Here is a 14,645-nt window from a genome sequence, read left to right on the forward strand (position 1 = left end):
AGAGAACCAGAAAATTTGCATTAGTGTGTCTTATCGAGTTTGTTAGGATGCATTAGTGAGTCTGGACTTCGACCGTGTTTTCTTTAAAAATGATTGCTTAACATTTTTGTTGGAAACTATATATTTTTAACATATGAATATTATGTGATATATTAATCTCTTAACGTGTTTGATATTATGTGATAGATGTCTACCTCTAGAACAAGTCCCATTGACTCACCTAATAATAATGAAGAGTCAAATGTAAATTGGAATGATTCGTGGACTGATTCACAAGTTCCCGAAGAGGAACCGGAAGAAGAGTCAGAACCGGAAGAAGAGTCGGAACCGGAAGAAGAATCGGAACCGGAAGAAGAAATAGAACCGGTGGGGGAAATAATAAAACGGTTAAGTAAAAGAGAATCCTCAACCAACCGACCAAGGTTAATTATGGTCAATGGTGTTTCCGCCAAGGAAGCAAAATATTGGGAGGATTACCAATTCTCCGATGAATCGGATTCCGACGAGAATTCCGATGATGTTATAGAAATTACCCCAACTGAATTTAAAAAGGCAAAAGAAAATAATAAGGGAAAGGGCATAAAAATAGAGAAATCTAATTCCAACCCCGATGAACTTTATATGTATCGTCAACCCCCGAAGTCCTTAAGTTGTAACAATGACCCGGGAACCTCTAAACCACCAGGTTTTTCTAAACCAATGTGGATAACGACGGCTCGTATTAGGGGAACATCATATATCCCTAGAAACTTGGCAAAACGAACCAAAACCGAACAAGAAGAAACGAGCGAGTCGGAATAAGATAGTTATATTCGTGTGGTGTAATATATGTAATATAGTGTGCTTATGCTTTATGATATTTGTAAAAATTGCTTGTATTAATAAGTATTTTTTTTATGAATCTAACTCTTGTCTATTTTACAGTTTAAAAACACAAAATGGATAGACAACCCAATATTTTAAGAGACCTACCCGGAGACATGATTGATGAAATCTTGTCTAGAGTCGGCCAGAATTCTTCGGCACAACTATTTAAGGCGAGATCAGTTTGTAAGACATTCGAAGAACGTTCCAAGAATGTCTTGGTTTATAAGAGACTTTCGTTTGAAAGATGGGGGATATCACATTGGGAAACCCATAAGTTACGATGTGTTTACTTTGACGCATATATTGCGGGGAACCCAAATGCTATTTTACGCAACGGGTTAAGAAATTATTTTGACTCAATATATCCGAATATTGGACTTCGTGATTTAGAAAAAGCGGCTAACATGCAACATAAAGAAGCATGTTATGCTTACGGATTAGTAATGTTCGCTTCTCACCAAAGTGAGAACAAGAACATCGGGCTACAACTATTAAACAAAACGTTTCCACAAGTGACGGAGTCGGTAATTGGGGTAAGAAATGAGGTTTTTAGATTATTACGGGACTGTTGGACATTACGTAACCCTCGTCCCTTTGATGACGTTACAACACGCTGTCTTATCAACGGCCATAACGGTTATGTTGCACAAGACCAAGGATGGGAAGTAGTCCTAGTAAAACCAGAATGCATGACTTGTTTCTGGACGTATGAATTACGTGTCTTTATTGCCTTTGCTGAACGACTTGTGTACTAGCTAGAATTGTCTTCACAACTATCTTGTATCAAAGTTATTATGTGCTATATTTCATGCTTTATGTAAAATAAGCGGTATTGTAAGTTTGTAAAATATTGTATAAAAGTTTGAACGCGAAATATTATTATAATCAGTTTTTCATATAGAATTGTAGTAGTTGAATTGTATATTAGCTACTAAGTATGAACTTAACGGGTAGGTACTACCCGAATTTAAACTTATAAAACGCTAATATGAAGAAAAAGCTTTTATAAATGAGTTCATATTATGCTACGAAATACTATTAACTACTCTTAATATTCTGTATGATTAACTTGTTCCATTTAACTATTTTGAAGGAAATGGCACCGACTACTCGTCACACCGTGAATATGAATGAAGAGGAATTCCGTACTTTTCTAGCTTCAAACATAGCCGCAGTACAGGCTGCGCTACATACCAACAATAACCTTGGATCTAGCAGTACAGGAAATCGTGTAGGATGCACCTACAAAGAATTCACTGCCTGCAAACCTTTGGAATTTGATGGAACCGAAGGACCGATCGGATTGAAACGGTGGACCGAGAAGGTTGAATCGGTGTTTGCCATAAGTAAGTGTACTGAAGAGGACAAAGTGAAGTACGCTACGCATACCTTCACAGGTTCTGCGTTAACGTGGTGGAATACCTATCTAGAGCAAGTGGGACAAGATGATGCGTACGCACTACCGTGGTCAGCATTCAAGCACTTGATGAACGAGAAGTACCGTCCTAGAACCGAGGTCAATAAGCTCAAGACAGAACTTAGAGGGTTACGAACCCAAGGATTTGATATTACCACGTACGAAAGACGATTCACAGAATTGTGCCTATTGTGTCCGGGAGCATTCGAAGATGAGGAAGAGAAGATCGACGCGTTTGTGAAAGGATTACCGGAAAGAATCCAAGAAGATATAAGTTCACACGAGCCCGCCTCCATACAACAGGCATGTAGAATGGCTCACAAACTAGTGAACCAGATTGAAGAAAGAATTAAAGAACAGACTGCTGAAGATGCCAATGTGAAGCAAGTCAAAAGAAAGTGGGAGGAAAACGGTGATAAGAATCACCAATACAACAACAACAGCAATTACAACAATAATCGCAACAATTATCCCAACAATCGCAACATCAATCGCAACTACAACAAACGGCCCAACAACAACAACAACAACAACAACAACAGCAACTACAACAATCATCCCAACAACAATAATAACCGCAACAACAACAACAATCAGAAGCAACTATGCCAAAGGTGTGAAAAGAATCACTCGGGGTTCTGCACCAAATTTTGCAACAAGTGTAAAAGAAATGGTCATAGCGCGGCGAAGTGTGAGGTCTACGGACCAGGGGTTAATAGAACGAAAGGAACAAATGGTGTCGGAACGAGTAATGGCGGAGCAAGTAGTGTCGGAGCAAGTTATGCCAATGTAGTTTGTTATAAATGTGGAAAACCAGGCCACATTATTAGAAATTGCCCGAACCAGGAGAACACGAATGGACAAGGCCGTGGAAGAGTTTTCAATATTAATGCGGTAGAGGCACAGGAAGACCCGGAGCTTGTTACGGGTACGTTTCTTATTGACAATAAATCTGCTTACGTTTTATTTGATTCGGGTGCGGATAGAAGCTATATGAGTAGAGATTTTTGTGCTAAATTAAGTTGTCCATTGACGCCTTTGGATAGTAAATTTTTACTCGAATTAGCAAATGGTAAATTAATTTCAGCAGATAATATATGTCGGAATCGAGAAATTAAACTGGTTAGCGAAACATTTAAGATTGATTTGATACCAGTAGAGTTAGGGAGTTTTGATGTGATAATCGGTATGGACTGGTTGAAAGAAGTGAAAGCGGAGATCGTTTGTTACAAAAATGCAATTCGCATTATACGAGAAAAAGGAAAACCCTTAATGGTGTACGGAGAAAAGGGCAACACGAAGCTACATCTTATTAGTAATTTGAAGGCACAAAAACTAATAAGAAAAGGTTGCTATGCTGTTCTAGCACACGTCGAGAAAGTACAAACTGAAGAAAAGAGCATCAATGATGTTCCCATTGCAAAAGAATTTCCCGATGTATTTCCGAAAGAATTACCGGGATTACCCCCACATCGATCCGTTGAATTTCAAATAGATCTTGTACCAGGAGCTGCACCAATAGCTCGTGCTCCTTACAGACTCGCACCCAGCGAGATGAAAGAACTGCAAAGCCAATTACAAGAACTTTTAGAGCGTGGTTTCATTCGACCAAGCACATCACCGTGGGGAGCTCCTGTTTTGTTTGTCAAGAAGAAAGATGGTACATTCAGGTTGTGTATCGACTACCGAGAGTTGAACAAACTTACCATCAAGAACCGCTACCCACTACCGAGAATCGACGACTTATTTGATCAACTACAAGGCTCGTCTGTTTATTCAAAGATTGACTTACGTTCCGGGTATCATCAAATGCGGGTGAAAGAAGATGATATTCCAAAGACTGCTTTCAGAACACGTTACGGTCATTACGAGTTTATGGTCATGCCGTTTGGTTTAACTAATGCACCAGCTGTGTTCATGGACCTTATGAACCGAGTGTGTGGACCATACCTTGACAAGTTTGTCATTGTTTTCATTGATGACATACTTATTTACTCAAAGAATGACCAAGAACACGGTGAACATTTGAGAAAGGTGTTAGAAGTATTGAGGAAGGAAGAATTGTACGCTAAGTTTTCAAAGTGTGCATTTTGGTTGGAAGAAGTTCAATTCCTCGGTCACATAGTGAACAAAGAAGGTATTAAGGTGGATCCGGCAAAGATAGAAACTGTTGAAAAGTGGGAAACCCCGAAAACTCCGAAACACATACGCCAGTTTTTAGGACTAGCTGGTTACTACAGAAGGTTCATCCAAGACTTTTCCAGAATAGCAAAACCCTTGACTGCATTAACGCATAAAGGGAAGAAATTTGAATGGAATGATGAACAAGAGAAAGCGTTTCAGTTATTGAAGAAAAAGCTAACTACGGCACCTATATTGTCATTGCCTGAAGGGAATGATGATTTTGTGATTTATTGTGACGCATCAAAGCAAGGTCTCGGTTGTGTATTAATGCAACGAACGAAGGTGATTGCTTATGCGTCTAGACAATTGAAGATTCACGAACAAAATTATACGACGCATGATTTGGAATTAGGCGCGGTTGTTTTTGCATTAAAGACTTGGAGGCACTACTTATATGGGGTCAAAAGTATTATATATACCGACCACAAAAGTCTTCAACACATATTTAATCAGAAACAACTGAATATGAGGCAGCGTAGGTGGATTGAATTATTGAATGATTACGATTTTGAGATTCGTTACCACCCGGGGAAGGCAAATGTGGTAGCCGATGCCTTGAGCAGGAAGGATAGAGAACCCATTCGAGTAAAATCTATGAATATAATGATTCATAATAACATTACTACTCAAATAAAGGAGGCGCAACAAGGAGTTTTAAAAGAGGGAAATTTAAAGGATGAAATACCTAAAGGATCGGAGAAGCATCTTAATATTCGGGAAGACGGAACCCGGTATAGGGCTGAAAGGATTTGGGTACCAAAATTTGGAGATATGAGAGAAATGGTACTTAGAGAAGCTCATAAAACCAGATACTCAATACATCCTGGAATGGGGAAGATGTACAAGGATCTCAAGAAACATTTTTGGTGGCCGGGTATGAAAGCCGATGTTGCTAAATACGTAGGAGAATGTTTGACGTGTTCTAAGGTCAAAGCTGAGCATCAGAAACCATCAGGTCTACTTCAACAACCCGAAATCCCGGAATGGAAATGGGAAAACATTACCATGGATTTCATCACTAAATTGCCAAGGACTGCAAGTGGTTTTGATACTATTTGGGTAATAGTTGATCGTCTCACCAAATCAGCACACTTCCTACCAATAAGAGAAGATGACAAGATGGAGAAGTTAGCACGACTGTATTTGAAGGAAGTCGTCTCCAGACATGGAATACCAATCTCTATTATCTCTGATAGGGATGGCAGATTTATTTCAAGATTCTGGCAGACATTACAGCAAGCATTAGGAACTCGTCTAGACATGAGTACTGCCTATCATCCACAAACTGATGGGCAGAGCGAAAGGACGATACAAACGCTTGAAGACATGCTACGAGCATGTGTTATTGATTTCGGAAACAGTTGGGATAGACATCTACCGTTAGCAGAATTTTCCTACAACAACAGCTACCATTCAAGCATTGAGATGGCGCCGTTTGAAGCACTTTATGGTAGAAAGTGCAGGTCTCCGATTTGTTGGAGTGAGGTGGGGGATAGACAGATTACGGGTCCGGAGATTATACAAGAAACTACCGAGAAGATCATCCAAATTCAACAACGGTTGAAAACCGCCCAAAGTCGACAAAAGAGCTACGCTGACATTAAAAGAAAAGATATAGAATTTGAAATTGGAGAGATGGTCATGCTTAAAGTTTCACCTTGGAAAGGCGTTGTTCGATTTGGTAAACGAGGGAAATTAAATCCAAGGTATATTGGACCATTCAAGATTATTGATCGTGTCGGACCAGTAGCTTACCGACTTGAGTTACCTCAACAACTCGCGGCTGTACATAACACTTTCCACGTCTCGAATTTGAAGAAATGTTTTGCTAAAGAAGATCTCACTATTCCGTTAGATGAAATCCAAATCAACGAAAAACTCCAATTCATCGAAGAACCCGTCGAAATAATGGATCGTGAGGTTAAAAGACTTAAGCAAAACAAGATACCAATTGTTAAGGTTCGATGGAATGCTCGTAGAGGACCCGAGTTCACCTGGGAGCGTGAAGATCAGATGAAGAAGAAATACCCGCATCTATTTCCAGAAGATTCGTCAACACCTTCAACAGCTTAAAATTTCGGGACGAAATTTATTTAACGGGTAGGTACTGTAGTGACCCGAACTTTTCCATGTTTATATATATTAATTGAGATTGATATTTACATGATTAAATTTTTCCAACATGTTAAGCAATCAAACTTGTTAAGACTTGATTAATTGAAATAGGTTTCATATAGACAATTGACCACCCAAGTTGACCGGTGATTCACGAACGTTAAAACTTGTAAAAAAACTATATGATGACATATATATGGTTATATGTATAGTTAACATGATATTATGATAAGTAAACATATCATTAATTATATTAACAATGAACTACATATGTAAAAACAAGACTACTAACTTAATGATTTTGAAACGAGACATATATGTAACGTTTATCGTTGTAACGACATTTAATGTATATATATCATATTAAGAGATATTCGTACATCATAATATCATGATAATATAATAATTTAAAATCTCTTTTGATATTATAAACATTGGGTTAACAACATTTAACAAGATCGTTAACCTAAAGGTTTCAAAACAACACTTACATGTAACGACTAACGATGACTTAACGACTCAGTTAAAATGTATATACATGTAGTGTTTTAATATGTATTTATACACTTTTGAAAGACTTCAATACACTTATCAAAATACTTCTACTTAACAAAAATGCTTACAATTACATTCTCGTTCAGTTTCATCAACAATTCTACTCGTATGCACCCGTATTCGTACTCGTACAATACACAGCTTTTAGATGTATGTACTATTAGTATATACACTCCAATGATCAGCTCTTAGCAGCCCATGTGAGTCACCTAACACATGTGGGAACCATCATTTGGCAACTAGCATGAAATATCTCATAAGATTACAAAAATATGAGTAATCATTCATGACTTATTTACATGAAAACAAAATTACATATCCTTTATATCTAATCCATACACCAACGACCAAAAACACCTACAAACACTTTCATTCTTCAATTTTCTTCATCTAATTGAACTCTCTCAAGTTCTATCTTCAAGTTCTAAGTGTTCTTCATAAATTCCAAAAGTTCTAGTTTCATAAAATCAAGAATACTTTCAAGTTTGCTAGCTCACTTCCAATCTTGTAAGGTGATCATCCAACCTCAAGAAATCTTTGTTTCTTACAGTAGGTTATCATTCTAATACAAGGTAATAATCATATTCAAACTTTGGTTCAATTTCTATAACTATAACAATCTTATTTCAAGTGATGATCTTACTTGAACTTGTTTTCGTGTCATGATTTTGCTTCAAGAACTTTGAGCCATCCAAGGATCCATTGAAGCTAGATCCATTTTTCTCTTTTCCAGTAGGTTCATCCAAGGAACTTAAGGTAGTAATGATGTTCATAACATCATTCGATTCATACATATAAAGCTATCTTATTCGAAGGTTTAAACTTGTAATCACTAGAACATAGTTTAGTTAATTCTAAACTTGTTCGCAAACAAAAGTTAATCCTTCTAACTTGACTTTTAAAATCAACTAAACACATGTTCTATATCTATATGATATGCTAACTTAATGATTTAAAACCTGGAAACACGAAAAACACCGTAAAACCGGATTTACGCCGTCGTAGTAACACCGCGGGCTGTTTTGGGTTAGTTAATTAAAAACTATGATAAACTTTGATTTAAAAGTTGTTATTCTGAGAAAATGATTTTTATTATGAACATGAAACTATATCCAAAAATTATGGTTAAACTCAAAGTGGAAGTATGTTTTCTAAAATGGTCATCTAGACGTCGTTCTTTAGACTGAAATGACTACCTTTACAAAAACGACTTGTAACTTATTTTTCTGACTAGAAACCTATACTTTTTTTTGTTTAGATTCATAAAATAGAGTTCAATATGAAACCATAGCAATTTGATTCACTCAAAACGGATTTAAAATGAAGAAGTTATGGGTAAAACAAGATTGGATAATTTTTCTCATTTTAGCTACGTGAAAATTGGTAACAAATCTATTCCAACCATAACTTAATCAACTTGTATTATATATTATGTAATCTTGAGATACCATAGACACGTATACAATGTTTCGACCTATCATGTCGACACATCTATATATATTTCGGAACAACCATAGACACTCTATATGTGAATGTTGGAGTTAGCTATACAGGGTTGAGGTTGATTCCAAAATATATATAGTTTGAGTTGTGATCAATACTGAGATACGTATACACTGGGTCGTGGATTGATTCAAGATAATATTTATCGATTTATTTCTGTACATTTAACTGTGGACAACTAGTTGTAGGTTACTAACGAGGACAGCTGACTTAATAAACTTAAAACATCAAAATATATTAAAAGTGTTGTAAATATATTTTGAACATACTTTGATATATATGTATATATTGTTATAGGTTCGTGAATCAACCAGTGGCCAAGTCTTACTTCCCGACGAAGTAAAAATCTGTGAAAGTGAGTTATAGTCCCACTTTTAAAATCTAATATTTTTGGGATGAGAATACATGCAGGTTTTATAAATGATTTACAAAATAGACACAAGTACGTGAAACTACATTCTATGGTTGAATTATCGAAATCGAATATGCCCCTTTTTATTAAGTCTGGTAATCTAAGAATTAGGGAACAGACACCCTAATTGACGCGAATCCTAAAGATAGATCTATTGGGCCTAACAAACCCCATCCAAAGTACCGGATGCTTTAGTACTTCGAAATTTATATCATATCCGAAGGGTGTCCCGGAATGATGGGGATATTCTTATATATGCATCTTGTTATTGTCGGTTACCAGGTGTTCACCATATGAATGATTTTTATCTCTATGTATGGGATGTGTATTGAAATATGAAATCTTGTGGTCTATTGTTACGATTTGATATATATAGGTTAAACCTATAACTCACCAACATTTTTGTTGACGTTTTAAGCATGTTTATTCTCAGGTGATTATTAAGAGCTTCCGCTGTCGCATACTTAAATAAGGACAAGATTTGGAGTCCATGCTTTGTATGATATTGTGTAAAAACTGCATTCAAGGAACTTATTTTGTTGTAACATATTTGTATTGTAAACCATTATGTAATGGTCGTGTGTAAACAGGATATTTTAGATTATCATTATTTGATAATCTACGTAAAGCTTTTTAAACCTTTATTGATGAAATAAAGGTTATGGTTTGTTTAAAAATGAATGCAGTCTTTGAAAAACGTCTCATATAGAGGTCAAAACCTCGCAACGAAATCAATTAATATGGAACGTTTTTAATCAATAAGAACGGGACATTTCAATCCTGAACCATATAAAATTGAATTATAAGTACATATATATAAAATATCATGTTATCTTAGAAATATGTGATTTATATCATTTTTTTCCAATTGATCCCGTAGTTGAAATGATCTAGAATAACCAATTTTGTTTCGGTCATAGTTTCTTCGTTACAAATCCGTTTTCGTTGATTCAAATTGCCATCTTCTTGGATCGAGTTCTTCTTTAAGACTATGAACTGTAAATACCTTGGTTTGTATTCAAAATCATACGGCATAAGTGAAACATTAGTGAAACATATGAAGTTAAACATTTTGTTACAACAAAATCATTTAATGACCATTTTTACAAAAATACTTATACTTTGAAAAACCAAGTTTTATCTTGTTAAATTAACATATAAATAAGTTATGTTACATGTCTTGAAGTATTTTAAAAGTTAAGTTAGAAGGATCTATTTAGTTTGCAAACAAGTTTGAAAACATTCAAACTATGTTCTTGTTGTTAAACTTTTGTACCACAAAATAAGATAGCTATATATATATGAATTGAATAAGGTTATGAACATAGATTCTACCTCAAGTTCCTTGGATAAGTTTGCTGTAAAAGAGGAGTAAGAAGCTAGAATCAAAAGGGTGATAGAAGTGGATGAAAGATTGGAAGTAAGTTGGTGTTCTTGGAGGGTTTTCTTGAAGTGTTTTTGTATGGTTTTCTTATGGTGTTTTAGTATGGTTTTTGAAGCTAGATCTTCTTGGAAACTTTGCTGAATTGATTAAGGGTTTTAAGGCTTCAAAGTATGTGTGTGTTTTGGCTAGAAAGTTGAAGTAAAATGAATGAAGATGATGATACATATAAAGGCCATAAAAACGTGGCCATGAGGAGACAAGACAAGGTTTTCTCTTGTATTTTTGTATAATAATTCATGCATGCATCCAAATTCCAATTACCTTGCTCTAAGGGCAGTAACAAGGGTGGGTTAGGTGGTGATTTGATGTGTATTTACTATTAGTAAATACGTATAGAAGCTAGGTATGATACGAGTACTTATACTCTAGATATACGTATAGAAATTTTGTGAAAAATGGAATGAGGATTCAAATATAGCTATCTTTTGTGAATACACTTATATGGTTTTATGTATTTAAGTCTTTAAAAATGATTAAATACATTACTTATACAATATATGTATAAACATTATATGTCTTAAGTATTTATGTCAAATAACGTTACGTATAGTTATCGTTTTGAAAACTTAAGTTAGTAGTTTCAAAATATACTTGTAACTTATTGTTATTAATACAAAATGAGATATTAAAACATTCTTTAATCATGTTAAATATGTATATATACATATATATACACAAACGTATAATTATCATATATTGTATAGTTCGTGATATCATTGGTCAAACTAGACGGTCAAACGTTGTGTAAAACTCTTTTCGGAAATATAAATCTCGACAATTTGGATTGCTTATCATGTTGGCAAGGTTTAATTTATGTAAATATTAATCTTATAAGTATAGTATGATCGAAAAAGTGCGGGTCGTTACATTAATGATAACACATAGAGTTGTCGGTAGAAAATTTTTGTTCTATATCAAATATGATTTTAATAAATAGATTTTAATTGTTAGAAAAATAGGGTTTTAATATAATAATTATAATTGTTTATTGAATCATAAAAATTTCATAATTAAGTATTTCTACTCTTACAAGTTTAGGTTCACGAAATCTCAATCTCAACTAAAATAAAACAAAAAATTCAATTTGATTCTAGACAAAAAGAAATCAAATCAATGTATTAGAGAAAATGAGTGTTTTTTCTGTATGTTTTTCCATGAAAGCAAATTACGAAAAACGAATTCATAATGCGGTTATATTTGGCTGTTGAAATTAAAGAGTGCAACTCTTCATTTTGACCAGAAAATACATGTTGACATTTTGGCGGGAAATATAGTTGGGATGCAACTTTTTACCATACGGATACAGTAAAATACTATTTAGATCGGGGTGTTGGTCCTTTGACTCATGTGATTTCCGCGACATTGTCTAGTAAATTCTTACGGGTGTGCTATCTACACTCTTCAAACTCGTTTTTAAGTATTATAAATAACTCTTACTTTCAAGTAAAACACAACTACCTAAAACGATCGTTAGATATTGCTAAAATTACCGACATATAGTATGTGATTTATGTTGCTAGATAAATCTATCTTAGTTTTTATAATTTCCAAAATATTTTTCCTTTTTACGATTTAATGACAAACTTTAGTAGTTTTATATATCTAAATTTTAGTCTTCATTTTCACGTTTTTATGGCAAACCGTAATTTCCTCTTACAAATAGCCTACCATTATAACCGTTACTTAATAATTTAATCGGAAATCAATCATTTTTTAATATAATATATAAAAAGAGTCTAACCGTTATATTTTCGTCGGTGATATTTGGATTTTCTTCGGGTCCTCGGATATTTGAACAACGATAATATGCGAGTGTGGGCATATTCCTTGTCTTAATCGGTGGAAGGTGATATGAATAAATAAATATAAAACAAATATATCAAATATTATTATTGGATTCTTGACTTCTTCACAATTGTACACTTTACACCTAATCCCAAGTTTAAAAAACATAAACATCATCACTTTACCCCACATATTTCATGATCTATACTTCTTTTTTTTTTTTCGTTTCGTTTCATTCCACTAGTATAAATATATATTCGTATAATCGTATTGTATACCAAAAATATTACTCCGCATAAAATAATTAACTTATTGAATATAAAATTATATCTTAAGAAAAGTAACAACTAACAATTGTGTGATGACCCGTCCTAATCCACCTGGACGAATACATCAACATCTGGTCCCATTGCGAGGTTTTTGACCTCTATGTGATACGTTTTGTAACATTGCATTCGTTTGAAAAGGTATTTCATAAATGAATATATAAATTCCAGGTTTTTTTTACATCTGATGATTCCTACGTATAGACAATCACCATTTAAATGGTTTACAATAATACATCTGTTGACAATACAGTCAAAATAAGATACATGGTAATGGTTTGATGAATGCAAGTTTCTTGTATATAGCATGTATGACTCCAAGCACATAACTTGTATCACGTATGAGCAAACAGCGGAAGACTTCTAGAAACCTGAGAATAAACATGCTTCAAGTGTCAACACAAAGGTTGGTGAGTTCATAGTTTTAATATTACACATAATCCGTATATCAATGTGGATTACAAAAGTTCAGTTGTTTTATTCAAAACGTTTATCATTATGTTTTAAATAAAAGGTGGATCACAAGATTTTAGTTGTTTCATCCAGAAACGTTTATCAATAGATTATATAAAAGTGGATCACAAGATTTCAGTTGTTTCATCCAGAAACGTTTATCAAAATATTCTACGAAATTGAGCACCCTGGTAACTAAACTTTAACGTATATATAATTTGTACCCTTTGTATAATCATCTTAATAATACACGCAAACCAACGTGTACGCTTCTCAAATAGCATACGTCCGTTAAAAGGCTAGTGCTCTAGCTCGGACGGGGATATCAAGCCCTATGGATCCATATATAACTGCTCGCGCCCACCAGTTCTTATAACCGGCAGTTACTAGTTACCAAAGCTAAGGGATTTTCGGTTCAAACTCGGTGTAGAATTTAGTGTGTACTTGTATCCATTGCGTTTAAAATAAAGTGCATGTATTCTCAGCCCAAAAATATATATTGCAAAAGCAATTAAAAAGGGAGCAAATGAAACTCACACATATAAATATTGTATATCGGTTAATAAAGCATTTGCATGTACTCTCAGCCCAAAAATGTAGAGAGTAAAAGGGATCTTATGAAACTCACGCATATAAATCTAGTATTTTCAGTATTTATAAACAGTCGCATGTATTCTCAGCCCAAAAATATATTGAGTAAAAGGGATCATATGAAACTCACGCATATAAATATTGTATTTTCAGTATTTATAAACAGTCGCATGTATTCTCAGCCCAAAAATATATTGAGTAAAAGGGATCATATGAAACTCACTGTTTAATATTGATATACAATATTGCAGGAAAGCACGTAGACGCATCGGAGATGATAAACACGAGGTTTGATTCACAAAAATATACCCCTGAACATTACCCATAACCTCCTTGGCAATAACCCATAATTTCCTTAGCTCTAGCTTGCTCGAAAACTCATTTTGAAAATTACTTGGACAGCACTCCGTCGTAATATTTGATGTACATTATTATTTTTGTATCGCAAAAATAATAACACTAATAATAAAAAAATAATAAGATTAATAATAATCTTATTAATAATAATAATAATAATAATAATAATAATATAAATAATAAATAAAATAAATACGGAGTAATATGTATGTGTGTGTTTTTTTTTTTTTCTTTACTCGGCAGAAAATGTTGCAATTTATAGAACCTGGCCTGAAATCTGGAGTCATGCGACTCGCATGGAAATGGCCTTCTGGCCATGCGACTCGCATGAGGACCAGGGACAGCTCACATTGTTTTGGCTCCTAGCTTGTCGACATAATATAAAATAAATATAAATATATAAATAATTAATATAATTATTTATATATTATATTTTATTCTTGTGCATAGTAGACTAGATATTTTTGGTCCGTTGCGTCGGGCGTTTCTTCTTGACTCGGGTCCCGGTTCCGGGTTTTCAGACGTCCTTGCGTACTATTTTATATCGTGTACTTTGCGTTCCGCAACTTGTACTCTTGTCATTTTTAGACGTTCTTCATCAATAATTTGAACCTTTTTAATTGTATCTTGTACATT

Source organism: Rutidosis leptorrhynchoides, chromosome 10 (genome assembly GCF_046630445.1).
Source record: "Rutidosis leptorrhynchoides isolate AG116_Rl617_1_P2 chromosome 10, CSIRO_AGI_Rlap_v1, whole genome shotgun sequence".
NCBI classification, from domain to species: domain Eukaryota; kingdom Viridiplantae; phylum Streptophyta; class Magnoliopsida; order Asterales; family Asteraceae; genus Rutidosis; species Rutidosis leptorrhynchoides.